Source organism: Pteropus alecto, unplaced genomic scaffold (assembly GCF_000325575.1).
Source record: "Pteropus alecto unplaced genomic scaffold, ASM32557v1 scaffold94, whole genome shotgun sequence".
Taxonomy (NCBI): Eukaryota; Metazoa; Chordata; class Mammalia; order Chiroptera; family Pteropodidae; genus Pteropus; species Pteropus alecto.
This window is the reverse complement of record NW_006437736.1, coordinates 452,640-467,667: the sequence shown is the minus strand read 5'-3', so window position 1 is coordinate 467,667 and position 15,028 is coordinate 452,640. Positions and strand designations below refer to the sequence as shown.

Sequence of the window (15,028 nt, the reverse complement as noted above, 5' to 3'; positions counted from 1 at the left end):
CCACTGGCGTGGCAGCTGCTGTTCTTGCCTCTGTATCAGCTCGTCGGTTTCCCTCAGCCTTGGGACTACTCCTTTTTTGATGCCCTTTACAAAGAACAATAGCAAGAGCCTTAGGCATCTATATGGCTTCAAATAAGGCTAAAATCTCCCCCTTGTTCTTGATGTCCTTCTCAGCCGAAATCAGAAGCCCTCTTTCCTTGTAGATGGCCCCGTGTACATGTGCAGTGGCAAAGGCGTATTGGCTGTGACTGCCTTATCTTTTCCCCATCTTAGTGCCTCAGTGAGGGTGATGAGTTCTGCCTTTTGAGCAGAAGTCCTATGGGGAAGAGCTTGTGACAGGATGGTGCCAGTTAGAGTTACGCCCACTGCCCCAGCATACCTCCTTCCTTCCTGCATGAAGCTGCTTCCGTTCATGAACAGAACTTCATCGACCTCAGGTAGAGGGGAGTCTTTGAGGTCTGGCTGCGAGGAACACACAGCATCAGTGAAATCTATGCAGTCATGAATAGAGGTCTCGGGGTCTGGGCCTGGCAACAGATTGGCTGGGTTGATGACAGTAGCTTTGGATTTTAGGCATACGTTTGGGGTCATCCGGTGCCTCCCTGTTGTTGAACACCTTCTGGGCTATCTTAACAAGTTGGGGCAGGTTCATCCCTGCAAAACCTTCTAACTTTTGTAATTTACGCCGGATATCAGGGCCTGCCTGAGTAGCAAAGGTTATATTAATTGCCTGTTGGTTCTCAGGGGCCTCAGGATCAATGGGGGTGTATACCCGGTACGCCTCGCTCAAGAAGCGCTCCAGGGGATTCCTGAGGTCCCTCCCTGTATAACTTCAGTTACCTTAGAAAGGTTAGTTGGCTGAGGAGCAGCCATCCTAATTACCCCAATTAGAATCTGGTGGTACTGATCTAATGCCTTCTCCCTGCCTGAGAATCGTGTCCCCCCCGGGGCGGGTGGAGGGAAATTCCTCCTCAATCTGTTCCCTTGCTTCCTCAACTCTCCTCCCTCCCGCAGCTATCTTTTGTGTTTCAGTCGGAATGCGTCTTTGTTCTTCCTCAGTGAAGGGGGTAATTAAAAGCTGTTGGCAATCATCCCAGGTGAGGCAGTGAGTCTGAAAGACACTTTCTAAGAGTCCCATTAATGCCTGGGGTTTCTCAGAGAAAGGCGGATTCTGTGCCTTCCAGTTGTATAGGTCACTAGTCGAGAAAGGCACATAGACTATAAAGGGCCTGTCCTCTGGTGGAGATTGGAGGACTGAGGGACTGGGCTATCTTGGAGATTCAATTGCTGCATGTTTTGGGGTGTCCACAACTAAGACTCACGCCCCTAGAGAAAGGGCACACCGGCAGAGTCAAGGAGGGGGTGTCTGAACAAGGTTTAACCATTGATCAATGTAGGAAAACTGATCGGGATGGCCTAGGTCTCCTGTGACAATCTACCAAATATTCCTCACTAAACCCCTGTCAAAAGAACCCTCCGGAGGCCACTTTACACCAAAAGATGGCCACTCAACTTCACACAATGTTCTTAGTCTGCTAACCTTCTAGAGGCCATTTAACAATAAAAGACAGCCACTCGACTTCACACAACGTCCTTAATCTGCCTGGAGAATACGTTATGCCATAGTCAGCTCCGTCTACAAACCCTTCTTTGAAATGTTGCAGGAGACAACCCAAGGGTGTCTTTTGTGAACTCGGGCTTCCCCCCATCGCTTGCGCAGAAAACACAAAATAGACACTCAGATGAGAACAATTACTGGGGTGTAGGTGGACTCAGAGAAGTCTGCCACCTACAACCTAGACAAGACAAAAAGACAATAGACAGAACCTGAAAACAGGGCACAGGAGGCGGCGTCCTGCGGCCTGGCCACGGTCTGGGAGATATGACTGCGTCCAGTCTCTCCACAGACCCCCGGCGACCGGTCAACAGAAACAGGAACAGAAAGGTACCTTTTATCCAGACATCGAGGCCTCGGAGATTCCTGTCGGGACCAGGAACAAAGAATATGTCCTAAAGGTTGTGTCCTTGACGATTTTACTGACCCCGTCACGGCATTCAAGGGCCCTGGAACGTCTCAGATTGGCCACCCCTTTGAATCCGCAACAAGGACAGCAACCGCTTCGGAGGGTGGTCTGGTCTTAGATCCCAGGGCCTCTCCCTGAGATCTTGTTGGGGCCTCCAAATGTTGTAGCCGCCAACCCCCCGAAAGACACACAGACCACCAGAAACCAGTGAGTTATAGGAAACACACTCTTTATTCTGCCAGCTGGGTCTCCCAGGGGTACGCAGACCCCAAATTAAGCAGCCCCGAAATGTAGAGGTACAGGGTTTTTAAGCCCTAAATCCCATTCCTCATTCTGTCTTAAACACAAAGGTTAATTTTTCTTCTATTTACTGTCAATCCACAGGTCGGTTGTGCAAGCGGGGGTACAGAAGCAGAAAGCTTATTGTTAGAATGTTATGTTCCCATGGGTGACGACCTATGTTCCCATGGGCGATAGCCAAGCAGTAATTAGCTAGCACAATATCTAAGGGAGTGGTTTACAGTCAGAGGTTACATGACCTGCCCAAGGTCACGAAGCAGGTAAATTGGCATAGTATATCTCACACCTCCATTTCAGTCTATACTCCGGTAGGAATCACAACTCCAAGTCTGCATAAGTGTGTCTCTCATTCCTGCACTTTGCAGTTGCTCCTCCTTATGATTGGAAGGCTTTTCCCTCTATTGTTCATCTAAGAAAATGCTACCAGATACCAGATTAAGCATCACCTCTGGGGACACTTTACTGAACCTCCTCCAGTGGGGGTAGATACCCTCTGAGCTTCTACATCCCCTGTGCATCTTTCAATCACCACACTCAGTACTCTGTTCTTACTATTTATTCCTCACTCCTCACTATACTATTGGCTTCTGGGGGTCCATCTGTCTCTCCATTGCTTACCTCAGTGCTTGGTGCATCATAGTAGGTACTCAGTGATTATTTGTTCCATGAACAGAGAGCAGGGACCCACATCAAATCTTCCCATCCCAAATCCCATTGTCCCCGCCACAATTCAAAGCCCCAATTTGCGTTTTGAAATCATTGCCATGTTTTCATCTCGACCATATCATGCTATTATATGTCCTCTGTCCAATTGGCAGGCTGACTCCCTCACTCCCCCTGGTGGGAAGAGCCACAGCCACAGCTGCACAGGGACCTTCTGGGATGGAGTGAGGGAACAGTTGGGATAAGTCCACATCCCCTGGCCACCAGCAGCCATGCCAGCCTTCCACTTAACAGAGCCCCTTGTCCATTACAGGAAGGAGACTAGGTGAGGGCATGGGCAGGCATGGCCACTCCACCCTATCTGACTTCTTGCTTTTACCTCTGTCCCCACCTAGGACTGAAGCCAACAGTGGTGATCCTCAGGGGGACCGCTAGTACTCCTGGCTCTCCTGAGGTCACCATTTCTTGGTGCAGCTGTTCCTGTTACTGCCAGATGCCATCTGGCAGGGCACTTCCACCCTGTCCATTTTCATTTCTCTTTTTCTGCGTCCCCAGCACTTTCTCTTCCAGAGTCACTTATTAACCCTATTCAGCATTTCCACAGCATTTTCTGGAAGGCCAATTTCCTTGCTTAATTCACATTCCAAATTCAAAGGGGAACCAGTCCTATTTATTGTTATTCCATAGGCACTTTAATCTCTGTTGGCCTCAGGCTTCTCATCTGAGAAATGGGAAGATGCCTTCCTCATAGGGCTGTGGGGGTGCGGGAAGGAGGGAGTACCTGGCCTGGCCCATTGTCAGCACCTAATGAGAGATGAATGAATCCTCTTCCCTCCTGCATAAAGAGACCCTGTGAGACACATGGAGAAGGAAGCGCTCACAGCAGGCTACAAAGGGGCTCCTCAGCTATAGGGCGGCTCATCCCTGTGAGTCACAAGGCAGGTTCAGGACACAGGTGTGAGGGGAAGGGAAGGAAGCCAGGACTGGCAGCCTGAGCTAAGTGTAAAGCTTCTATTGCTACCTCTTACCGATATTTATTGCAATGTTTTTCAGACAGTGAGATGTGAATCATCAGTAGGTTTACAAAATCAATTTAGTGGGTTATGATCAGCTTTAAAAAGAAAACAGTTGAAAATATCAGAGTATGTTGCATGTCGTAAGTATTATTTTGTTCGCGTTATGTCTGTATGTACATTTATGCTATAAAATGTATTTCTTACTGTGGATCATGTTCAAAGGGTTTGAAAGTTCCTGATGGGTCGAGGAGTTACCAAACACCTGACATCATTCTAAGCACCCTACATGTATTAACTCATTTAATCCTACAACCCTATCAGGTTGGTACTGTTACGGCCTCCAACTTACACGTGGAGAAACCGAGGCATACAGAGGTTAAGTAGCTTGTCCAGGGTCACCCAGATAGTAGGGGGTGGAAGCTTAAAGGTGCTGTATTGCCTCTGGCAGGGATCTGATTTGACTCTAGACTGCTGCCTCTTCCCTGCTAAGCCCCACTGACCAGCCAGCCAATCAAGGACATCAGAGGGTAAGCAGTTCCCATGGGGAATTGCAGCTGGTGGTGGGGCAGACAGCCATGGTTCTTAGTTAGCAGTGGCCGTGAGCAGAGGCACCCACATGGTGGCAGTGTGGTTCCTTCAGCCTCTTCCATGGTAGGCCAGTCACACCAGGCACAGCCCTGGGGCCTGGGAGCCCTCAGGTCTGCAGGACCAATCACAGAGCACAGGGCTGCAGATGCTTCTGCTGACCCTGTTAGAGGATTTCATGGCAAGAGGGAGACACTGTAAAAAAGCAAAAACGAGGCAAAGAGAGGTGGTGGGCCACAGTCTAAGCTGATAATGCGTTCCTTTCCAAGAGGCGTTGCTCCTAGAACTATCTTTGTTTTCAGTTTCCATCTTGATGATATATTTTTTAAAGCTGTTGCAGAACAATCGGAACTATGACTTACGTTTTGCAATTCAAGAAGCTGGTTTCATGTTTTGTTGTGATTTATGTTCTGTTGCGTTTCCAGAAGTTACACAATACCCCCTCGCCCCTTTCTGAAAATCAGACCTGACACTGGAACAGCAACGTAACCCTTAACTCAGACTGGTGACTGCTTCGTCCTGGGATGGGAGATCTGGAATGTCGTGGCTGTGATGTAGGCGGACATGTGCTGTTGCCCACACTTGCTCGCCCTAGTGTGAGCCCAGTGCCCTCAGCAGACACATGCAGGCTGGGGCACCAGGGCACCAGGGATCATCCTGGATCCTGCCCACTGTTGTGGGGAGGCTCCTCATGTGTTCCTGCCTTGTCAGGTCTGGTGGCTCAGGTTCTGCTGGGCAGGGCCAAGCCTGCAGCCACAAGAGGCTGAGGAAAGGAAGCAGGGAAGGCCCCTTCCTCCTCACCAAACCTCTTTGCCTCCTGCACCCTTTGGTGTGCTCCCCCTGACCCCTGGCCTGGAGCAGGAGGCAGCTGTGGGGCAGAAAAATGAGTCCCGCACCCAGAATTGGAAATACTTCTTCAGCAGGCTCGGCCTCTAACCCACTGAGTGCCTTCGGGCAAGTCGGGCAAACCCTTCTGGCATCGTTCCTCTTCTGTCTGAGGCTCTAACGATGCTTATTCTACAAAAAGTGTGGGGACTTTCCTAATAATGAAACAAGGGCCAGCACATCTGTGGTCCTTACCATGCACCTCACAGCTGTTTTAGCACTTTTCCTGTTTCAACTGATTTTATCCTCATAGTAAGCAAAATACTATTTTTAGTCACATTTTACAAATGAGAGAAACTGAGATCCTGAAAGGATAAATGATTTAGTCTAGGCTGTGAATCAAGCAAATGGCAGGGCTGGGATGCAAACCCAGGCTGACCAGCCCCAGAAAGTGCATGTTAACAATACAGCTCTACTGTGACTTTAATATTATCTAAATGAGATTTAGCACGAAAAAGTACCCTTTAATGTAAATATTAGGTTGTATTATAGGCTATGCCTGGAGGTGCAAATCACAGACCTGTGCTAGGAACGTAGGTCTCAGGTGTGCTGACATTAGATCTGTGGAGCCCAGGTTGGTGAACACGTGGGCTTTGGAGTCAGATGGACCTGGATTTGAATCCTGGCTCTGCCACTTACATGCAATATGATGTAACTCATCTAAGGCTTGGTTTCCTCATCTGTAAAATGGGGCTGGTATTGCCTACCTCAAATGCTGTTTATAAATGTGCAAATCAAGTCTTAGAGAGATCATGTGACTTGCCCAGGACACATAGCTAGTGAGAGGTGAGGGCAGGTGCACATCCAGATCTTCTGATCATAAGTCTTGAGTTTTTCCCACTGTCCTGCAAAGATTTGGTGGGGCTAGGTCTAAGGATAAGTAAATGAGCCTTTAGTTTGTGGAAGCATCACTGGAAAAAGTCACAGTGAGGTCCAGTAAAGGTGACTTTTAGTTTCCTGAGCCTTTGCTTCCTTGTGTATAAAACTGGACTAATATTGTAATAATATGTACCAATATCCTAGGATTATTGTGAAGGATTAAATAAGATAATTCAAGTAAAGGGCTCATAGTAAGTGCTCTTAGATTTCAATCTTGAAATTCACTGAGGCTTGCTTTATGGCCCAGCCTATGGTCTACCTTTATGAATGGACCATGTGCACTTGAAAAGAACAGTTCTACAGTTGCTGGCTGGCTTGTTCAATAAATATCAATTAAGGTCTACTGCTATGCTACCCTAAACGTGCCCGATCTTGTCTGATCTCCGAAGTTAAGCAGGGTTGGGCTTGATTAGTACTTGGATGGGAGACCACCTATGAATCCCAGTTGCCATAGGTGTTAAAAAAAAAAAAAAAAGGTCAATTAGGGCAATGTGGTTGATAGAGTGTTGTTTAGATTCTCTATGTCTTTACTGATTTTCTGCCTCACTGATCTATCAGTTGTTGAGAGATATTTAAACTAAGTATGATTATGAATTTATTTTTCCCTTTAAATCTGTCAGTTTTTGCTTCATCTCTTGAAGCTTTGTTATTAGTCTCTTACATATTTCTGATTTTTATGTCTTCCTGCTGTATCGATCATTTCATCTTTATGAAATGTCCTTCTTTAACTCTGGCAATGCTCTTTGTTTTGAAGTTTACTTTATCTGATATTTATAGAACCAGTCTAACCTTCTTATGATTACTGTTTGTCTGATATATCTTTTCCAGTTCTTTTATTGTCAGTCTATCTGAGACTTTATATGTAAGTGTAACTCTCATAGACAGCATACAGTTGGGTCTTGCTTTTTTTTGACAACCTCTGCTTATATTTAGTGTTTAGTTTGTTCACAATTAACATAATTATTGGTATGTTTTGATTTAGGTCTACTATTTTACTATTTGTCTTCTGTTTGTTCTGTATGTCCTTTGTCCTTCTGTTTTTCCTTTCCAGACTTCTTTTGGGTTAATTGAATATATATTTTAGAATTTAATTTTAATTCATCTATTGGCTCTTTAGCTGTGCCTCTTTACATTATTTTTTTTAGTGGCTACTCTAGGGAGTAGCTACATGTTTACATTATACATATATATTCAATATACATCCTTAGCTTTCTGCAGTCAATTTAGAGTTAATATTGTGTATATAAAAAAAATCTAAGAACCTTGCATGGGTTCATTTACCACCCCTTACCATCTTTTATGCTGTATTGTCATATGTGCTGCATCTGTAAGCTAAGAACCCTATAATGTGTTGATAATTTTCCTTTAAACCATCGTATATGTATTTTTTAAAAATTAAGAGGAAAATATGGTCAAATATTTACCCATGTATTTGCCCTTTCTGGAGTTCTTCAGGGATCCAAGTTTTCATCAGCCTGAAGAACTTTAGCATCAGTCTTTACTGATTGCTTCTTCTCTTGAGTATGGGTCATATTTTCCTGTTCCTTTATATGTCTAATAATTTTGGAATATACCCTGGACATTGTGATTGATATATTGCAGATACTCTGGATTCTGTTTATTATTCCACTGAATGTAGGTTTTTTGTTTGTTTGTTTGTTTGTTTAGTGGAGAGTTGACTTGGCTAAATTCATACTCCAAGTTCTGTCTGTCTCCTTTGTGATGAGCAGCCGCTAGAACTCAGTTCAGTTTTTCAGCCTTAGGTGAGCTGCTTGTAGTCCACCCCACACATGGCTATTTCAGGGGTCAGACAGAGATTTGCACAATTTACATGTAGAATTTGGGGCTCCTTCTCTGTGGCTTTCTTTTTGAAGCTTTTCCCACCCTCACTTCCCCCTCCATGGTACCCCTCAACTCTTTCACCTGGTTCTTCAAGCCAGCAAGATTGTGAGTTTGTTTTGGGATTTCAGCTGCCCTGTGTGGTGCTAGCTGGCATCTGTCCTCAGGTGAAAAGCTTTAAGAAATGGAAAACTCAGTGCCATTTCCTTCTTCAATGTGTCAACTTTCCTCTAGTTTCTGCCTATTTTGGTTACCCTCCGGTGTCTCCAGGTAATTTTGAAAATGTACCTCTCTTATCCAGGGTTGTTACCTGTGAGAGGATATGGTCTGATAGAGGATACGCCACCATTATCAGAAGTGCTTACCATTATTACGAATGCAGGTTTTCAGTATTTATTGAATAGCCTGAGAACCTAGCACATGGAGGATGCACCCAGTTGTTCTACAAGGTGGTAACTCCCAGCTCAATGCCACAAGAAGCAGAAGTTGGGAACAGGTTTCACGTCCCTTATTTTTACTTTCTGTTTACTTACGTACACATGATCTATGTCACCTCTGCTTTGTGTTTCCCAAAGTTCACAACTCTTAGAGCACAAAGTTATTTCTTTCTTGGAACTCAGTGAACTGTTTTTATGTTGGAAAAATAGTTTTCTTTGTTTATAGCTTTCTTCAGGCTTCCCTACTGGAAGCAAGTTGAAGCCATCCTCTCATCTGGGCCCTTGGGATGCCCGAGCCTAGAGGTGGTAAGATAGGAAGGAATAGCTGCTTTAGGGAGATAAGGGCCCACACAGTTGACATAAACAAATTCTCACAAGGAACCAGTTACCTGTCTGTAAAGATGACTCAAATTATCCTCAAAGGAATCAGTGATCAGCTTTGAAGGAGATCGCTTTGCTTCTATTGGACCAGGGGTAGGTCCAATTGTTCTCATCTACCATGAAGATTTATTGACGGCCTACTATCTGTAAGGCAGAATTTGTTACAGATACATGGGCTGTTATGGGCTGGATGTTTGTGTCCTCCAAACTTCATATGTTGAAGCTCTGATCCCCAATGTGATGGTGTTTGGAGGTGGGGCCTTTGAGGGGTAATTATATTTAGTAGAAGAGGTCATGAGGTTGAGGCCTCATGATGGGACAGAGGGACAAAGAAAAAAGGCAAAGACCAAATACACATTATTATAAATTATAATATCATAGTTGGGAATAGAGGGAATAGACCAGGATATAACATTTATATGATCCCTCAGCACCCTCTCCTTTCTTTAGCTCAAGTGCTTATTGCTTATTTAATGTCTGTTTTCTCTACTGGACTGTAAGCTCCCTGAGGAAAGAGATTCTGATTCTCTTCTTCTCCATTTTAGCCTCCAGATGCCCAGCACAGACAATTTACTGTTACTTTTAATCTATTACGAAGCTCCATCATCCATACATGCAGGATCTAACCCTGTGCTTGAACATAGTAGGCACTGGGCAGATGTTTTTTGAATGAGAGGGAGAAAAAAAAGAATGAAGCGAGAGGTGGCTTCAGTTTTGGTGGTCTGTGAGTGGAAGCCCCTCAACCCTGCCCTCAAGAACGTCCCTCGGGAGGCTTGTATAATTCAGGACTCTTTTGTGGTGTCAGGAACCAACTCAAACCAGCTCATGAAAAAGGACTTATCAGCTTATATGACTAGCACATTCAAGGATGCAGCTCGTTTAGGCATGAAAGGGTCAGGGCCTGAATAATGTTGCTGAGCTCTGTGTGGCTTTCCATCCCTTTTGTTTTGTTTTCCTCGGCATGTTCGTTTCATTCTCTGTGCAGTGGGAAAGATGGCTACTACTCGTCACAAGAAGAAAAGCTTCGAGTTTATAATCTAAAAAAAGGAAAGTCTCCCTCCCTCCCCAGGTCCATTTATTAAGTCTCAGGCAAGATTCTGATTGGCCCAATTTGGGTCATATGTCTAATTCTTACTCAGTCACTGATTGGCTAGCCTGCACGTGCCTGCTGCTGTATTGGGTAGCCTCCATACAGTTGGGTGGAAGTTGAATGGGTTCTTTAAAGGAGGGCATGCCAAACATAAACATGCATGTAATAAGGGCTCTTTTATTCAAATCTAATAATATTTCATTCACCATATAGCTTCTTGATTTATTGATGTCTGGCAAAATTGGGAAGTCTTTGATATTGAAGGAGGGTCCTTTGATCACGGAAAGTTGTGCTGAGACAGTTTAGTTTTGCATAGACGCAGATCCCTTTCAAGTGCAGAGTGTTTGATCTTGCAGAGTGTTTGAGATACCTGTGTGTCTTGCTGACTTGCACAGGCTACTTGTGGCTTTCCTGAAGGAAAGACAGACATCAGACTTCTGAGTTTCCACCAGTTAATGTCAGACAACCACATAATGTGTAGCCACTGAGTCTCCAGGCACTCTCTTCCTTTATCTAACTTACTCATGCTGCTTCTCCTTTTCCTTTTCTTTTTAATTGATCCCTTAGTATAGGTACACCAAGTGGTGTAAAACCATAGCTATATTTTACTTAAAGTGACTTGATGGGTGTGTTCTGCAGTTATCTCTGTAATTTGCTTATTAGTAATAGCTAATGCAGATATTATGCCTGTTCTTACAAATTTACCTTCAAAACCACCTTTATAATTTGTCCCTGGTGCCTGTCTCTCTTGTCTATTGCTGTGTAACAAACTACTCCAAAACTTAGTGGCCTAGAACAAAGACAGTTATTTTGCTCATAAATATGAACTTTTGGGGGGGCTTGGCAGTGACAGCTCATTTCTGCTCCACGTGGGGAGGTCAACTGTGGAGGGTCAACCAGGGCTGGACCATCCATTTCCAAGATGGTGTACCCACGGGGCTGCCAGTTGGTGCCGGCTGTCACATGGCTGTCTCATGGTATGGTGGTTGGGTTCCCAGAGAGGAGGTAGAAGTTGCCGGCCTCCTAGGGCCTGTGCCCAGAAACTGGCCTGGCATCACTTCTACCATGTTCTTTTAGTCAAAACATTCTGAGGCCATTCTAATTCAAGGGGAAGGGGACATGGACCTCACATCTTGATAGGAGTTGCCAAAGAAATTTCGTCCATCTTTAATCTACCACAGCGCCTCACGGCAGGCTTCTGGGCACCTTTTCCTTTCCTGATAGACTGACTTATTTAAAACGTAAACATGGCTGATGTTAAGGGGCTCATCTCATACATTTTTGTAGTTGCTTTATTTCTAAACCACAATGACAGATTATAACATACTCTGAACACTCTGAGATATTGCATTGTCATTTTTTTGTTATTGGTGGTGGACTTTGCTGCATCTAATTAATCTATAATGCTTTGGAATGACTTGAGAGGCTGGTCTGCGATGGTGACAGTAAAGGGAATGAAAAAGCAGTCGACACACTTGATTTTGCAGTTCTCACTAAACTTGGGGCTTCCTTAGAAGAGTAGGCAAATCAGTCTTATTTATGCAGAACTGAGAAAGGAGCGAGACATTCTGTTGGTCCTTTCTTCCCTGCTTAAATACATCTGTTGCATGCTATTTTTTATTTCAGGCTTGATGGATTGGTCGTGTGATGTACTTGGATTAAATACTTGGGCTAAGGCATCTCATATATTTGCCCATCAACTTCACTTTGCAGCAGATTTACATTCCGTCTGGGATGCCAGATTGAATTAAATGCTTTTTTAAAGCCTGCAGTCTGACAAAAACCATTCCCCAGTCAGCATTTTCACCATACTTAAAAAATAAGCATCTGCAGTCATATGATGCTGCTTATAGTTTCTTTTCTAGAGAAGATTCCAATTTGGCTTTTGGAGTTGATGCTGTGATTGGTCAGAGATCAGAGGAGCCGGAGGCTGAAGCCTGGTGAAGATGGTCCAGACTCCAGAGCTTTCCTGTTCCCATCTGGAGTCATGCCATCCAGCCTGGATCACAGGACATCTGGTTTGATGTGATGGGTTAGTACTCTTTCCGAGGGTACCTTTTTCGTAATCAGCATTTCAACACTTCTCTGCCCTCCTGTGGGAACCACACACTTTCCTAGGTTTGAGAATTGTTTGGTCTCTTAATTTCTTGTCACCCAGTGTTCACATGAAAGAAACTCAGGGATGGTGATGTGGAAATGGTTGCTTTAATGAGTGAATATATGGAGGATGGCTTGAAGGAGGTGGATTTAAAAGTACCACACCACTTGCTGTGTAATTGTTCTCAGCCTCAGGTTGCTGTAAAATGGGGATAGTAATATCTACCTCTTAGGGCTGTGGTAAGAATTAAATTAATGTAGGTAAGCTATTTAGTGCATGTATTAGTATCTATTACTGTGTAACAGATAACTTTCCACAAAATTTATCTATTACTGTGTAACAGATAACTTCCCACAAAATTTAGCAGCTTAAAACAATAAACATTATCACTAAGTTTCTGTGGACCAGGAATCAGAGCTGCTTAGCTGTGTGGTTCTGGCTCAGGGTCTTTCATGCGACTGTGTTCAAGGTCGTGGCCAGAGCTGCAGTCATCTGAAGGCTGGACTGGGGTAGGGCTGCTGATATGTCTAGTTCCTTGCCATATGGGCCTCTCGGTACTGGATGTCCTTTTGACATGGCAGGTAGCCTTCCACAGTGAGGGAAGACAGGGAGGCGGGGGGTAGGGGGAGGGAAAGGAAAAGCACGGTCTCCATGGATGAACTCCACAGTCTTTTTTATAATTTAATCTTGAAAATGACATCGTCATTTCTGCTGTATTTTATTTGCTAGAAGTGAATCACTAAGTCCAGCCCACACCCAAAAGAAGATGCCTAAGCTCCACCTCTTTGGGGGAGGAGTATCAAAGAATTTGTGGACATAAAACCATGACAACACAGTTCTGGGCATGTAGTACCCATTCAATAAATGAGTAGATGTTATGATTAGCTTAGCAGACAAATTCACTTCCTGGTGATTCAGTTTCTAGGCAGTTTTAGGCACACCCTAATTTTATCAGGTAAAAGGAATTTGGGGCTCTATAGTGGATTAGAGATGACACCCAGGAGGCCTCCACAAAATGAGGATTTTAATCTTTCATTTCTATCATATGCAAGGGAAAATTTCTTCCACAGATTTCTGCTGTTATGCTGGGTCATTGACTCTAGGAGAGGAGCAAACGCCACTTAAAATTCACTTCTCAAGACTGAGAACACTTCCTCCCCTGACACTTGGTACGGTGTCTTCCTAGCTGGGGAGAAGGGATGATGCCGTGAACATCACCTGGACCAAGGGACCAGAGCATATCCTGTGGGTAGGGTACCTAGCTCCACTCACCCGCAGCAATTTTAAATTCCAAAAAACAGAGATGGTTTTTAAAAATAAATGTTTTTATTTCACTATTATCACAATTTTGGACAAAAGAGGAAAAAGCAAAATGAAAAAATAACCTCTACAACCTAATAAACCACTGATGACGTTTTGTGATGTTGCCTGTCCATAGCTTCCCCTGTGCGTGGTTCTCTATTTCTATTTTTATATAGTTCAAAGTAGTCGTGACAAGTTCACATCCTGCTTCTCTTCACTTAACTTTCTTACGCATGTATTTGTATTACACGACCTTTCACTTTTTAGTTTTTGAGAGCTGTATAATATTCCTTTGGGTAAATGTACCATAGTTTACTTCATTTTTCTCATTTATTTTTATCAGTTCTTTATATTATAAAGATATTTATTTTTATGTTACATTCTGCTGTAATTATTTCTTGCCCATGTTGTCTTGCCTTTTAATTTTTACCATTTTCTTTAAAATAGTCACATGGACTAGGTACAGGCTAGATGGATGTACCTGGAAATGTTAAATCTTTTCCTCGGGAGAATTACTCTGTTGCTTCTAAATTGGAAAGACCTCTTTTTTATTATAGTACCCCACCCCCCATCTCCAGTTCCTCTATAGCTTTAAAAAATTCATCTTGAAGTACAGTATGAAATAGGGCCTAAAATGAGACTTATTTTCTTTTTCAACATTTATTGCGCAGTTCTGTATGATCTTTTCCATTGATTTGTGATTTCTTTTTAAAATCACCTCTGTTTTACTTAGAATAGGGTCTATTTCTGGCCTCTTTTTTCATGGATTTGTGTATTTTGCACCAGTATTTTTGTAATATTAGAAAAAAGAAGGAATGAATGAAGTCAGTCCTTGGCTAGAAGAGGAACTTGATCCAGCTGGAAATGATTAGATCTACTAGGAGAGAAGGACTAGATGGGACCTCCAGCAAATGCAGGAATGATCTCCGTAGGAAAAGAGTATTTCTGTTTGAAGCCAACTATTAAAATTTACAATACAGGGGACATTGCTCAGACATCTCTAGTCAGCTGAGCTAGAATGGAACCATGTCTTATTAAACACAAATAAGGCTGGCTGATATTTTGATGGAATTAACAATTTGGCAGATGATGGGAAAAGCAGCAGATGTCACATTCAGGCATCAGTAAACTATTTGTTATCGTACCTCAAATGTTTATTGAAATGAGCGGCTCAGCCAACCTTTAGTAACTGGGTAGGCAAGATGTTTGCAACAGGATTTGATATCATGCATACAGTCCTAATTAAAAGATTTATTTTAAAAATGGTTTTGGGAAAGGAAGGCAGGGTTGACAAACCTAATTTTGGTTTACCTGTAATCTTTCTGAGTTACAGTGAACTCAACACCCTGGGATTAGGGAGGTGGGCAAACTATGCCAAGTATTGTCATGGGGTAAACACCTCCTGCCCACAGGCTAAGGTGGCTGGGGTTTCATTGTTCTAACTCTGCAAACGACTGGAAGGGAGGCAGCAACGGGGCAGATGGAACAAGGGAATTTGGACCTAGCAGAACGCGTGTTTCTGGAAAAAG

The 15,028-nt window shown here is 43.7% G+C and overlaps 1 pseudogene; it reads left to right on the top strand.

Moving 5' to 3' along the window:
• The first annotated feature begins 6,690 nt into the window (after positions 1-6,690).
• LOC112481947 lies at positions 6,691-6,809 on the top strand (annotated as a pseudogene).
• The last annotated feature ends 8,219 nt before the right edge of the window (positions 6,810-15,028 follow it).